At 36.7% G+C, this 16118-nt stretch overlaps 1 protein-coding gene across 6 annotated transcripts in view; it reads right to left on the reverse strand.

The window, feature by feature from the left end:
• Positions 1-16118, reverse strand: part of PTPRM (protein tyrosine phosphatase receptor type M) — a 441308-nt gene that overhangs the window by 380263 nt on the left and 44927 nt on the right. The window lies entirely within an intron of this gene.

The raw sequence follows: 16118 nt of genomic DNA on the forward strand, positions 1-16118 counted from the left end.
CTGGTAACAAGACAACTCGTATACTTTTACCCCAAGGCTCAGAAGAAAATTCTTGAAGGAACATTTAACTGACCTCACAGTGCTAACTCAGTCCACTCTAAAGTGATAAATGACCAGCTCTACGGGGCTCCACTAAGAAGAACTTTAAATAGCACAGCTGACCACTAACACTAAAAGGTTCTTTAGTTTTGACCCACACTTTTCTTGTACAGATGCAGGAAAAGGGACAAGGAAGGATTTTATCCTGAGGGCAGATGAGAGATGCTGACTGAAATCTTAAATGATACTTCCACTTAAGACATTAGAGAATATACTTTTTTATGTTACTGAGAGCAATAAATATACTTACTGCATGTTTAACCTTGACTACTGAAGTTTTTCTCAAACCACCTGAGACACAAATATGGTAATACATAGGCTATAAATTTTTTTCCTGGTCAGACTGCTCAAAGGTTTCCAATTTAATTAAAATTGCTGTTGATTTATTATCAGTTCCAATTGACTCCACTCTGTATGTTGGTAGCATTGATTTTTTTTTTTTTAAGTTTAGTGAGGTTTGTTTTGTGGTGGGGTTTTGTTGGGGTTTTTTCATGTGGCCTATTTAAACAACAATTTATTCATAGTGTTATAATCAACAGCAGACGTGTAACTAAGCCGTCTTTTCTTATAACACTGAAAGGACATGCTTCACTCATTTGAGTCAAATTATTTTTTCCTGCTGATATCAAGAGTGCACTAAATCATAGGTATTTTCAGAGGGTCAGAAGGTATCTTCAAGAATATCTAATTGACAAATTATAGAAATATGTCATGCCAGCTGTAATTTTATATGAACTCTGAATTTCTTGTTGGAAGTGCTGAAAACAAAGGACAGGTTACCTCTAAGACAATAGTTTTGTAAGTTTGAAGTATTTATTAATGATCTTCCAAAGTAGTCTCTTCTCTCCATTCCCACATCAACCATATACAGCTATCCACCTCTGCCCACAAAATCTTGAGCTATAACTACATAAAACACAAATGTAGAAAATAAATCTATTAGGGAAAGTTGTTGATACCCAATGCACTTATTTCACAGGTATGCACTATGTGAACCTTCAGAAGACACTGGAATATTTTTTCCCTGAATGAATAAAATGTAGCATCCACCCATTCACTTAAAAAATGCCAACAAACAAGCAAACAAAAAAACCCACCAATCAAAAAAGCACTTTCACTCAAAAACCCCAACACACTCCCACACAGGAGAGAAAAGTAACCCAGAAGTTATGGTGATGTTACTCTACCCATGTTCTGCTGGACTCAGAAGTGTCAAAATGAATAATTGATCGACTGTGACACCACAATAGCTGTGACTACACAGCAAAAGAGAGGGAAAGATCCCTAAGGACCAAAGTGCACATCTCTGTAGTGGGAGCAGCTGTAATAAATCTAAGCTGACAAGTATTCAGAGACTGAAGCAATGTTCCATCAAGTATCTTTAAAGTCAGTTCCACACAAGTCAACCCAGCTTTGCCTGGAGATTTATCAGACATTTAGCTGGTGCACGTGATCACTTGTTAAAGTGAAGAGGAAAGCAAAAGAAGTGGACAAATGAGAGATACTGGACCACGGTACAATAAGATTTTAATGCCCAAGGATGAACTTTCACATTTCATTAAAGTTTAGAAAAATCTACAAACTGTTCTCATGCCTTGCATTTTTAAAAAATCTTTTACTTTCCCCGAAAGGTTTTCATTTAAGGAAAATAAATTAGTAACTATTTTCCTTATTTTCCTAAAATTAGAAATATGTTCCAATCAAGGTTCTTGAATTGTTTCTTTTTTTTTTTAAGCTGCACATATAAGTTGCTCTTTATGTCCTAACATAGTTGTACATTTTACATTTCCAAGGTTTCACAGAGGAGTTTGTAAAATGCTGCTGAGAAACTCAGGAAAATCTAACAGAAGTAAGACATTTGATTTAAATGGACTTCAGGAAACAGTACCAAAAAAGGAACATATCATTCATTCATTCAAGAAAAATCAGTTTACTAATACCATTCAAAGCTTAAGCAAAAGAGAAGGAGCGGTCATGGAGTCCCTGCTCAAGAGCCACCATCGTCAGTAGCAGACTAAGTCTCTTAAATACTAGGAATTCTTCAAAACACCTACCAAAAGGGACAATTTGATAAATCCTGATGACAAAAAAAGCCTCCAACATTTGGCAACAAAAATAGATATATCACATATCCAGCTATGACAGGTTGACTCTATCCTTCTTGCATCTATACTTCCAGAAGAAATGTGAACAGCCTTCAAATGCTGAAACTCAACACAGTTCAAATGTAGACAGACACTGTTAACCAAACTCTGCTAAGATCAAACCTTCCCCAAAATATAGAAATAGAGAAAATGATAAAGCAGAGAGTGGAAGAAGGAGATGGTGCAGGAAATAGAGTAATATATAAAGGAATGGGGGGAAAAAAGTCAACTAAAGGTCATGAAATAAGATGAGAAGGCAGAATTCTGTACCATTTGACAAAGACTGTTCAGGGATAGAGGAGCTGAGAATCAGACATTCTCCAGAATGAGCCCTGACTCCATCCTTCTTCTGTGTGCTGGTCTGGTAACAACACACAGTACAAGCATGACCCTGTTCATAGACAAGTGAAATGTAAAGATGCTGTGGAAAGTCTTCACTGGTATTTCAGACTAGAATAGACTGAGGTTCACGTTTGCAAAATTTAATGGGTCTGTGTCAACTGGCTCAGGGATCCAGGAATCTGAAGGTATTTCTACAAAAAGTCTCTGAATCTCACTGCCAGCAGGAAATTCTTTGACTGTTTGATTTATTTACATCCACATTTTCATATCCAAGTTTGATGACAGCCATCTACTGACAATGAGGTTTATGGAGTGAACGTAGATGGATAAACTGTCACACAAACTGACATCCACAGTTTTACTCATCTGATGATGGAAGCTGGCACCAGCTCATCTGTGTGAATGAGAGAAGACAGCGCAGGGTGGAGATGTATTGTGAGGGGCTGTAAAAGTCCCTGAACACAAACACGAGGAGTTCATAATTGATGAGGTAAGGATGTAAGAGCCAGATGGATTTCTATCTCACGGTCTTTTTTCATCCTCATTTATGCTCTCTTCTGTCGAAGTCTGCGGGAGTTGCTGGTGTCAATGATGCAGTGCTACCCTACCTAATACCCATCGTGGCCAAAATGCACCAGGGCATCTGGAGCCTCCTACTGCAAACCCTATTCCCCAGGAAAGGACATGCAATTCAACCCTGCTAAACCAAGACTTCTGCAGTTCACCAAGAAACAAACACCAAGATGACCAATTCTGAGTATCAATCTTTTTTTTTTTATAATTTATTTGAAGCTTTTGATTAACTTTATAATTACTAAAGTGAATAGTTTAAGAATTTAAAATTCACAGGTAAGCATCTTTATAGACCAACACATCAACTACAATTATCAAACCAAATTATCATAGAATGGTATTAATTGTAAGGGACCTTAAAGATCATCTCATTCCAACCTCCTTGTCAGGGGCAGGGACACCCTTCATTAGACCAGATTGCTCAGGGATCCATTCAACCTCACCTTGAACACTTCCAGATATGGAGCATCTACAATTTTTCTAGGCAGCATGTTCCAGTGCCTCATCACCTTTGTACTAAAGTATTTTTCTAATTTCTTTCTTATATCCAATCTAATACTACACTCTTTCAATTTAAAGCCATTATCCCTTGTCCTATTTTCCAAGACAATTTTTTATCATTACTAATTTGATATCTTTGTTATTCCAGACCCTCCAGAGTAACTGTATTATTTACTAGTCTGTGTAGATATTAACATGCAAAGAAAAGTTTTTTCATCAAAATACAGAATTACATGCATTTAATTCAAGCTATGGAGGGATCAGGGACCGATCAAGAAAAAACAAAGACCACCCATTTATTTCTGCCCAGTAATGAAAGTGGTGCTGGCACCATGCAGCTACAGCAGTGTATCTGAAGAGGATTCCCAACAGACTGAACTGCAAAAATACCAATGAAACCACTCACTGTCTCTCAGCTCTCTAAAAGCCATTATTTAAGTTACTAATTTACAACCTCTCTATAATAAAGAGTTGACAGTAACTGTATAAGCTAATTCATCCCATACTAAGGAAGGCAGCCAAGAAAAATAAGATGTGCGACCTTACAAGAAGTCTCTTGCCACTATCAACTGGAAAAGCTAAAACAACTAAAATTAGACAAGCTGTCTGATCTCAACACATAAAGTCAAAAGAAATAATTCAATCCCCTTGTTCTTTTGACTGAGTTAGGGCGCTTTACGTTATGCTAACTGAAGAACTTACTTTCCATGATCTGCTCCAACTACAAATAGAAGACAATGCTTCAAAAGAAGCAAAGAGCAGACAATGAAATTGATTTAAAAATTAGTTCTAGCTCTTTGTCATGCTTGAAAAAACTGTGACAACTCAAGGCTGCTGTGATTTACAGAAACACAATAAAAATAACAAAATAGAGTGGCCAAAATTAATTTTTTGGAATAAAATAAAATAAGGAATATACATTAAGTATTTTTTCTCTTTTTCAGTATCCATTTTACAAAGGCTGAGAGGCAACATGAACATTACTCCAGTTACTGCAAAGCAGAGAAAACTGTAATAAATTTTGCACTTGTTCTAGAGAGGTTAGAGGATTGAGTCCTTATCTTAAACACCAAACATGATTAATTTGATTCAATGGGACCACTCGCATTAGCAAAAAACATTTGTATATATGCCTGTTTGTGGAGTAAGACCTAAAGCAATTTTGTTCTCCTTGACGTTCTTCCCTGCGTAGGCCTTTTATTTTCCATATACGACCCTCATATTTTATACATGGCAGCTTGCAGAGTTCCACTTTCATCAACCTTGGCACCCTTCTTAAATCCTGTAATGCACTGCAGCTCATGTCAGAGTACAGCAATATTCTGCACTTGAAATAAAGGAGAAAGTTGTTGTTTCAAAACACAACTGAGAGGAGTGAAATAAAATGTATCATTTGGTGAAGAAACAGAAACACGTAAGACTCATGCATCTTTTATGGATTTATATCACAAGACAATGCTTGCAAAGTACACATAGATTGTGTGAGCTGGACTCAGATAATTTAGGATTAAAATCTGAATAAAAATAAGTAAAATAATTATCTGAATAAGCAAACATTAATAGGAAGTAATTTCCTTCATTTTCACTTCTCTGGATAATTATACCTGTGGGCTATTACGAATAATTTATGAGATGGCATTCAGTTTACATGTAGCCCTGAGAGTCTATGCATTTATAATATGATCATTCCAAATAATTCTGGGGCAAGCCATGCCTGGTAAGCGATTTCTGCACAAACAGTCTTTCAGCCTTAGGATACTTTAGGCTTCTCTTAGCAGAGCAATGCACTCCAATAAGAAAAAAAAAAAAAAAGGAAAAGTGTTCTTAGTTTGTTTAAATCTCTCTCCCGCAAGTGGCATTCAATAATTCATTAAAATCTTGTAACTCCGAACTTCCCTTAAGCTTTGCGAAATATTGACTAACTACTTTATTTATTGATCTATACAGTGATTAAATTTTTAAGGCACTTGACACTAAATTCTGGTAAGGGCAAGATCCTCTTTTTCCCAGAAGCACACAAATTATGTTGTGCAGCCGAAGCCCAAACCATTCTGAGCACCCTGTTCTAGTTTTACAAGTACAATACTGTTTCAAGAACAAAAGCCCAACTCATATTTCCAGCATAATATTTTCTGACACAGTGGAATATATGGGGACCATTCAAAATAATTATATACCATTCTATTGAAAATCCTATTGGCCAAGAAATAGTTCATTGTAAACATACTAAAAAAACCCCTCAAGAATATGCAAAAAGCCTTCTTTTTTTGGCCACAGTGAATTTTAGTCTTGACCAAAGATGAAAAAGGCACTTGCATGAATACAATAGGACTACACATTCTTTCCTCTCAAGATCATTGTGCAGATTTGTAAACACACAGTTCTTTGTCTTCCAACATAAGTAAGCTACATTTAATGATTAGAGGACTACTGTATGAAGAGATAAAGTAGAACAAAAGACATTCTGCAAAACACAATTCAGTCTTTACACATAAATTAGCCATTCACAATACTGGCGCCTTGTAACAAATTTTGGCCTTTGGAGTAAAATTTTTATAGCTTTCTTTGTTTCCAACACATTTACTGGTTTTTTATAGCACATTTTACTCTTTCCTTTTCAAGATGCAGTGGAAATAACAAAACCCAACAACAGAAACTGAGTATTTCAAAGGCCCTAAGTTTATTTATGAATTCTTCCCTGCTTAAACTTCGTATCACCAAATATGTCTATTGTGTTCTGGTACCCTTTAAATTCAGAGATTGGAATTTGTTGTTTTATCCATATTCCACTTGTACATCCCAACCTATCTTCAAAGTACACTACAATGTTCTTTAGAAATTAAAAAAAGAAAGAAACATGTTCCTGACAACCATCCAAAGCACTGACATAGCTCCCTCTTCCACCCACTACATTTTGCTAATTATATTTCAACAGCTCAGCTCTCTCAAGACAGAGAAGGAAGCAGATGACACTGTCAGTATGCCAGGCAAAAGAGTTAGGGGAAAGATAACAAAAGCAACCAAGGGAACCCCACGACGGGGGAAAAGCAAGGGATGCTAAATTTTGTAGCAGCTACCAAAACCCAGTTCAACTGTATGTAAATATGACATGTGCTTCAAACTTGCTCTGCAGCCATTGTATGCCAAGAACTACCATGTGTATTCCTTCTGTGAAGAAAAAGGGTGGCTTGGACACTAATTTGGCATCAAGGACGTGAGAAGAAAAAATGCCAGTCCAAAATAACATAGAAAAAAAGACTCAGAAGTCTCCTCTTAAAATAACTTCCCTTGTATTTAACATCCTCCATCTCCTGCTACCGCATACTTTTGCTTCTTTCCAACAAAAACATGACCTTTTGAGCTTGGACTTCTGTATCTCTCATACCTTCTCTTTTCAAGATCTTCCAGTAACACCAAGCATCTTGTCTAACTCCAACCAGAGCCACTTTCAATCTCAAAGCAGTTTAAATTACTGAGCACATACCAAAACCAGTGATTTTTATAAACAGAGTTGGCACTACATCAGTAACAAAACTTAGTAACCCTTAGCCCTGCCTGGAAAGGGCATTGAGCAATACCTACCCTACTTGGAAGCTGTTGATATATTTGAGAAGTACATCAACTTCCTTTTTGAAAAAGTAAAGGTCACTGGCCAGAGAACATGATTCCAGATGTCCTTTCTTGACTTTATTATTTTCCATTTTGCTGAAAGAGTGATTACACATAAAATTTTCCTCCCCTAACATATGTTACATCATATCCAAGCATATGCTTAACTTACTTGTAATGTCGAAGCACACTATATCGTTTCATCATCAAAACTCTAGTATCCCCTTCATCATAAGTGAAACAAACATTCAAGATTCTTAATATAGAGACCCATTCAAATAAGTCAAGGGGAGAAACAAACAGAGCTACACAGCACTTACTTGTGCTATAAATGAGGAAAAAAATGTTACTTTTGAATGTGGGGAAAAGCAGCAAAACCTAACATTCTGCTTTAGTTTTGAATCAGCTATACAGATTAACCCACCCTTCCCTGGTATCTATTGCCAATGCCACAGCAGAAGAAAACCTCCTCACTATCAGTTATACACCAGTAATAGCTAGAACAAATTTCTGTGGGCCAGACATCCCTGCATATTACTTCAAATGCACGAGGAGGAGAGAGAGTGACACTGTTCCATGTAATGACTCTCATGACAGTATACCTTAGCTGATTTCACACCCTTCTAGCAGAAAGGGCATGACAGGAGGAGAAATGGTAAGACAAAAAAACCACCATGTTCAACCATATCCTCGTAAATGCCACCTTAAAAAAGAGCATTAAGTGCAAAGATGATTCAGGGAAATCTGGCTTAACTTTAAGTGAATGCCTGTTGTGTTATGTAGTTATAAAAAAAAAAAAAACAAAAAAAAAATCCAAATAAATGCAATACAGCATCTTCCTCTATCACCTTGAACTTTCAGCTGAAATTATAAAAGTAACATTCCAAGCCAAGCATTTTCTATTTTATAGGACACAGATGGCCCCAAACAGTGTTGAAGTTCTTAGTAAAATACTAATTTTTCATTTTTACTGGATAAGTGGACCTTCAAGAAATCTGTCAATCTTAAGCCTACATGGCTATTTCAAATTAAAAACTCCAGTAAATTGGATCATCATTGCACATTATATTTTCCCCCTGAAAAAAGTATTGTCCAGTCTCCAACTAGCTATGCTAGAAATCATAAGCAATCATAAGCAATATCAGAAAGTAGAGAGGTCCTCTGAGTCCGGAATATCCAGTTAAGTGCCAGTCATTGGTTGAGCACACTCAGACAAGTCCGCTCCTAAAATAAGCCACAAACAGGCAGAAAGTTTTTGGATTTGAAGCATGGTAATACTGAACAAAAATAAGATGAAGGCTGCTTTAATATTTGCTTGTAACCTTTGTCTTCCAAAGAGGGAGCTGTTTAAGAAGGCAGTTACAGGGTAAGCTTTTGGTAACTGAAGACTTCACGGAAGTTTTCTTTGCATGGGGTACTGACATTCATGTGCCTACAGAAAAATACTGTACTTCAGACTTCCTTGGGATTTTAAACCAACACCAATTTTTGCTACCTCCTTAATAATTCAGAATTATGATTTTGACAGAGACTAGTTTTGCTTTCTTGTTCAGGTATTATTCATTAGAGAGGGTAATTTTGTAAATCTCTATATTCTTGAAGTTAAACACAAATGCACAAGTGCCAAGAGAATCATGCTCATCTGACTGAAGCATCTATGATTAAGCAAATATAATATCCTGCCCTCATTTCCACATTTAAGGATAAACATGCCTTTAAGCAGAGGAAAATACAGCTAGTAGACAAGGAAACATTTTTAATTCATGTTTGTAAGGAAGCAAAGAAGAAATGCTTAAGGGAGGATACATTTTAAACCAAAAGAAAGTCAACACAAAAAAGGTTTGACACATTTATGGCATGCAGTATTTTACTACATAAATACTCAGAACTAAAGCAAATAATTTACCAAAAGAAATCCATATTTTCCACATGGGAACCTGGTGCTGTATCATCACATGTGAAGTCTAAATCCTATCATGTACTCCTCCTCAGAGTACAAATGTCTGGAATAATACAATCTGAAATAAGTAATTATTTTAATGAAATAAGAAATATTATCTGCAAAACTCTTGCAAGGCACCCTGTATTTTAAATGGTCTATTAAAAAGGAAAGCTGGCTTATCTAGAGATCAGTCTTTCAAATGAATACCTTTTATGGTCTAAAAAATGTATTGTAGCTAAGCAGCAGAGAAATTGGAAAATTTATGAGTAACATTATAGATGATTATAAAAAATTAACCTTTCCCTTCTTTTCTTGAAGGAATCTGGCATTCTTTTTTAACTCTCAGCAAAGCATTTGCAAATGCTCATGATATTCCTTTTTGTACTTTACAATTAACAGCTTTTCTACATTAATACTAGACATGCAGTGGCATTATCCTTTTGGGAACATACATGATTTTACATTTAGTATCTATCCATAAAATAAAGTTGGAGACCCAAATCTGTCACAGTGGCCAGGGGAGCTCCATAACTCAGTGTAATATGCTTCTCAATGTAATAACAGACTTTATGAAAATTTTCATATTTTCCAGAACAGGGATTATAGGTAAATGAAAGATGCAATATCTAAATGAAAGCCTGCAATATCTGTTCAAGTCCAAACCTTTCTGTGTCTTCACAATTTGTCCCATGGCAGCTCAATGTGCAAGAGGATTAAACAGCATAAATACATAGACACCTGAGAATGAAGATCTAGCCAGACTGATATATTTTGGCACATAAATTCCCCACAAAACAACAAAAAAAAAGTTTTACACTTATTGTGTTGTATACAAAGGAAGAACTGTACCTTGCAGGAGGAAAAAGAAAGGAAAAAAAACCCCCAACCAAACAAAAAAAATATGACCAAAAAACCCCAAAAACCCAAAACCAAGGAGCTTCAGTTTTTTCTCACATTATTTCTGACTCTTTTAGAGTCAGGAGGGATACAGCGATAGAAGGCAAGAAGGCACACATTTTTGTCCTGTAAAGCCAATATAGCTCTTCACGATCCTTGAGTAAATGAGCCTGGATTGCCAAGTTCTTCAGCAATCAAAGTCCACAGCAGATGAGCTTATTTTGCTTCCCATTATTCTCAACAATACAAAACAATAACAAAAGCTCACACATTCACTTTATGACTGAGCAAGCTACAGTTTGTCTGGTCTTCAGCTTGCAGATAGACCCCCTCTGTTGAAATAAACCTCTAAAACTTGATTTAAGGTTTTTTGAACTGCATCAAAAATGTGCATCACCACAGCTCCATACACTGTTCTACACCCCACACTGAAGCATCTGCAGGGAGAAGAAGCAGAACACCAGAAGTCTCATTTTCCTTTTAATTCACCCTTAGGACTGCCATTTGTAAGTTCAGTGGGTTTGAGTAGATAAAAATTATTTCCTATTCTAAGGGACTACTTTCTTCCCCTTTTCCAATTATGACTTCAATGACACCCATACTCAAAGCATGGGATAGACTACTTGACTAATTATAAAGATTTCTGATGGGTTCAGGATTTTTGACAGTGATCGTAATAAACTCAGAAAATAATCACAGAGCAATAAATTAAACACCTGCACATTCTTGGGTATTTATGCTTCATTAAAAAACAAGGAAAAAACTGCAACCACCCAAACAAAAACAAAATAAAGCAAACAAAACCAACCAAACCCCCAGCACTTTATCCTGAATGATAGTTGCATAAGGTCAACGTCAATTAAATCTTAAGCTTTCCTTTCATGTTCCAGCTGTTGAGCCTCCTATATAATTTTGGTAGAAGATACAGCATATAAAATGAGTAGTGGAGCTTGTATTTGTATTCTGTCATTCTCTATTAGTGTTGTGTACAGAAAACAAGACCCAAACAGTTAGTGATGAGTAAGGTGAAGAAGGAAAATGAAAATGTCAAATGCATGAAGAAACTGTTAAATGGCACCAAGTGCCTGGGTGAGGTGTTTGTCTACCCATGTGCTGCTTGTCTTTCTCAATCTATCATCAGAAAGGACAAGGAACCTCAGGAGGAATGTATGTCCTAAGTCAGAAGGATGGAGTGGGCTACGTCCCTGACTGCCTCAGGCAATAGCATGCTTGCCCTAAACTGTCAGTTTATGGTCTTCAGTGCAATCTGCCTCCTGTCAATGTAAAATTCAGAAATTGAAATTCAACATGGCTTGTAGCCCTCAAAAAGAAAGAATATACCTTCCCTCCTCCCCCCAAAAAAGACAGAACAATGATTACAGTCATTTTCAGGGAGGACCACATTATGGGGAAGGGACATATACTCAAGCACACCTACATATGCCATTTTTCACACAGATTCATGCTGAGAGATAAGAGACAGACTGGAAACAGCTGGCCCAAATGACCATCTGACCATGAAAGAGAAATACAGGCTAAAATTTGAAAGGAAGTCCTAATGGAAATGTAAAAGAGAGAAGCAGTACTGCCATTACTGTCATTAGGAAAGGACTGGAATAACAAAAGATGATAAAAATAGTTAAAAATGAGAAAAGACACAGAAACACGCTTAAGTTTCTACAAGTCATTTCATCTCTCCTGCTTCATAATAAGCAATGAGATGGCAAATAGAGGAGGCAGGCTAACAGGTATCATACTCACTTGTTCTTGATGGACAACAATTCTGACTGAAAACCACAGGCTACCTACTTCTAAAAACAGCAGCATCATGAGCACTCAATGATAAGCAGTTTATCCTACTTCTTGTCTGCTTTTTTTTTTTTTAAGTATTCTTCTTACATGTGATGCTGGGTGTCTGAGCATATTACAAAAGGAAGAGGTCTATATTAGTGTTAAATTCAGAATGGCTGTTTCTGTTTTACATCATGAAAGCATACTAAGAGGATTATACCCTACTTCATCAAAGAATAGTGATTAAGAGTTTATTTTGTTAAATCTTTCTTATAAGTGAGGATTTTAAAGAGTATTTTTACATTTTCTAAGAATAATTTACAAATGAAGACACATTATTAATATTAAATAGTGCAGAAGGTTTACAATAATAACAGAAACCATGGATGTCATCCCTTGGTCATCCACAGACAAAAAGCCAAAGCCCAGATCTGAGAGTATTTTATTAAGAGACCCTACAATTCACAACCATTTATTGTAGTCTAAGCCATACCAGCATCTTGCACTGAAAGCATTTATTATAGAGAGAGAGTCCTCATTAAGAACACAATTAATTAAACCAACTGCACTTTATTTAAGATCTCCAGTGAAGACTTTCACTCATAGCCAGTTTACACCTTGAAAAAAAAAATTATATAACTTGTACATTCAGAAAAAAATCATTAACACAAAAATTTGTAAATTTTATATTTAGAAGCACCCCACACTTATTTTATGGGAACCCCACATCCAGGCTATCATCCAATTAAATGTCAGCACAGTAAGATCATAGTTTACAGCATCTGAGACCTGAAGTCTACATCCACGCGGCAAGGATGAATGTTGTAATCTTCTGGGTGTTACATACAACATATTTAGACCTAGATATTGTGCTACAACAGAGGCTACTGCTACTCCAGCAGATCTAGTGTCCTCTTCTCATAACAAATCAAGAGAGCCCAGGCAAGCATATGCTGGTAATTTATGAACAGACAGTGCAGGTGAGAGGGATGCTGAAAACACATCAGCTCTGGCAATTCATGCCCAATTTGCCAGGCACTTTAAGCAGGAATCAAAACAACCTGTACTAGAACAGTCTTTGCTGTTTTAAGGGCAACTGCATCAGAATCAACAAGATTTTTTTTTTTTTAATAGCCTCCAGAACCTCAAGCAGTTGTTGGCACAGGTTACACCTTGGCAAAGGGTCAGGCTTTAAAGCTGATACAGAGCTCAAAAGCTGACTGTGTAATTCTGACAGGGTTCTGTGCCAAGCCAGGCCATGTTTTCACCTTCTCCCCTACATGATGAGCACAGCTTCCAACCTAATATCCATATATAAACAGGAAATAAAACAGTTGGTGGAAGACTGTCACACAGCATGAATATCTGTTCTGGATTCCTCTAACACTGTTGTTTGGTACAAGCCTGAAAAAAATCATACAGCTTAGTTTGTCAATGTATGTATTACTGCAAGAATTTTCAAACTATTTATAGGTATTAAAAGATGTAGAAACTGCTTAAATGGAAAGTAATTCAAAGAAAGTGCTATTTACAAACTGCTTTCAATTTTTTTTGCACTGTTACTCCTATTATTTGATCCCATTAGGAAACAGCAGAGGAAAATGGAGCCTTCAAATTCTCTTCATTTTTTGTTTAGTTGGAGTTTTTTGTTTTTAAATGCAAATTTTACCCATTTTTCCATCTTGAATTTTAGCCTTTTCCACTTACAACCTGTAAGATAAATACAGTGTGTATGTATCTCTATCCATCTTCATCCTCACCACTCAATAATTTGGTGTGATACCAGGTAATACCCTCATATATCACAGCGAGTTGGAAAGAACCCACAGACTCCTCAACCAAACTCATAAGTGAAAGTCCCATACAAGAATTGAACACTTTCTCCCTCTCCCCAAAAAAAGGTTAAAAAAATTAAATATATCCACCTTCTAAACTCACCATTCTCTGACAGTTCACAGGCTGCAGTGTTTGGTCTTTCAGCAGCCCCTCTACTCCTCACTGCCTCTATCTCCTCCCAGGACTCTGCTTTTGCACAAGCACACATGGCAAAATATGGCCTGTAAGGGTCACTGAAAACATTTAGGAGAAGAGGCAATGGGAAGAGACTTATAAGGAAAAAGTAATTTTTAAGGAATCCCCCAAAAGTGTCTCAGTATTCACTCTCACAAAACAAGAGCAAATGTATTTAACACAGTGAGATTTGCCATTCTACCTCCACCAGCACAATATTCTCTGTGGGGAAAAAAGGGAGAGAAACAGGACAGGGGCCCTAAAGGGAGAAGAAGAAGTAAGCAGCCTCAGTGACTTACGACACAAAATTTCTCTCCTAGCAAGACTAATCTCCATTTACTCTTCCAGGATGGAGCTTCTTTATGGAACATTTCATCTACAGCAAGAGATTATTGATTCACCATCCATCAGAGACAAATTTAATTTTTTTTTTTTTTTAAGGCAAATAGCTTTGAAGATAGAGTTCTGCTGGATATATACAATAAGATTGCTTCTTATTTAGTGGCTTATTCCCAGGTGCAGAAATAACATCCCAAATTTAAAAGTAATTCACCCTCACCCTCTTCTCACCATAACTATATATCTGTCTTAACCGTATGATCATCATTGACCACAGGTCAGACTGCCTCAGGTAAGGTGAATTTGCAATGATCCTATGATAAAAATTATTTAATTTGAAGGGAAGAGAAAGCCCCATAAGATATATGTGAAAGACAAACTGCTCAATCTTTACTTTTAACTCCAATAATCATAGAAAGAGCAACTCACTCTTCTCAAGACAGCCCTGGTTTTCTAAATGAAAAAGGGACTCACCCCTGGCCCCAGATGCCAATCAACAAAGCCAAGAAAGGCTTTTAAATAGCCAAATGAGGAAATGCAGCTTGTTTATTCAACCCAGTGAAAAACAATCCTGATGGTTTTTCCAGTATATGCAGATTCTGATTATAAAATTTTCTGCTGGGATGTTTATCCTTTTGTTTTAATGAATGACTATCAATCAACCAGTCTCCAAGCCTGGATTGTCTCATCAAAGCTGCAGCTAAGGGCTCCTAGTAGGAAAATTACAGCCAGCCAGTGCATAAGGGCACACATTAATAGACACAAAACTGAAAATGCACCCACACCAATTTTAAATTTGAATTCACCATGGTGTTGCTTTTACCCCAGCAGCTCTGATAAGTTGCTCAAGGTCCTAGTTAATAAAAGGTCACTCTGTAGCATTTTTTCCCCTTATTTTTTAATGTCAGAGAAATCCCCAGGGCTCTTGCCAGTTGCTCTGCAAATGCCACAACACAGAATGGAAGGGAACAGCTTTTGGGTTGGGGTAGGCATCTGTGAGAAACCAAAACCTCTTGGTCCCCAAGGTGACAGTGAAGATGAATTCACTGTACAGACTCATGCAGACAGACAGAGCTCCTGAGGACTGTAACAGTCTGCTCTCAGTGCCCTCACACAAAATCTGCAGAATGAACACTGCTTTTCCTTCCACCTCTTTGTAGTGCACACTAACCATCTAGTGCTGCACCAAGTCAAAACAGATGGGACGGAGAGCTGGAGAAGAAAAGGGCTGAAAAAACACAATTTGACCAGAATCATTCAGAAAGAGTAACTTGGAAGACAAGTAGCTCAGCACAATAAACTAATCACTTCCAGATTGAAAAGTCTCGCAGAATAAAAAAAACTAGAGTGCTCTACAGAAACACTGCACATAAAGAAGACTGTAATTACCCCCTGAAGAAATTACAGAAGGAGATTACAACAAGAAAAAATGAATTTGAAGGTAAAGTCAGCAAGTTTAAAGATTAAAATCACTACTTTTTGCAGAATGAAGAAAACTTAACTACTATACTTTAATCTTTATCTATAATAACAGTAACAGGAGGTGGTTATTCAAAAATATGGAATCCATGAAGCTGGACATCATAGCTGGCACATGTCTAATCCACTCCACTTTACACTCACTATTTCTTCCTGTGACCTCCCATTAAGGACAAGAAAAAATCCACACATAACAAAAATAAAGTTTTAAGGTACAAAATATTTCAGATCAAAGTTAGAAAGGCAACATAGGAACTATATCCAAGTCTGCTTTGTGCTTCACATCATCATGGCCAAATAACAATACTCATTTTTTTCCTATACTGCAAACACTGAAATAACCATCCATATCTGTCTCTCCTCCATGTTAGACAGCTGATCCTGAAAGCACG

The sequence above is a fragment of the Molothrus aeneus genome, chromosome 1, assembly GCF_037042795.1.
Source record: "Molothrus aeneus isolate 106 chromosome 1, BPBGC_Maene_1.0, whole genome shotgun sequence".
Classification (NCBI taxonomy): domain Eukaryota; kingdom Metazoa; phylum Chordata; class Aves; order Passeriformes; family Icteridae; genus Molothrus; species Molothrus aeneus.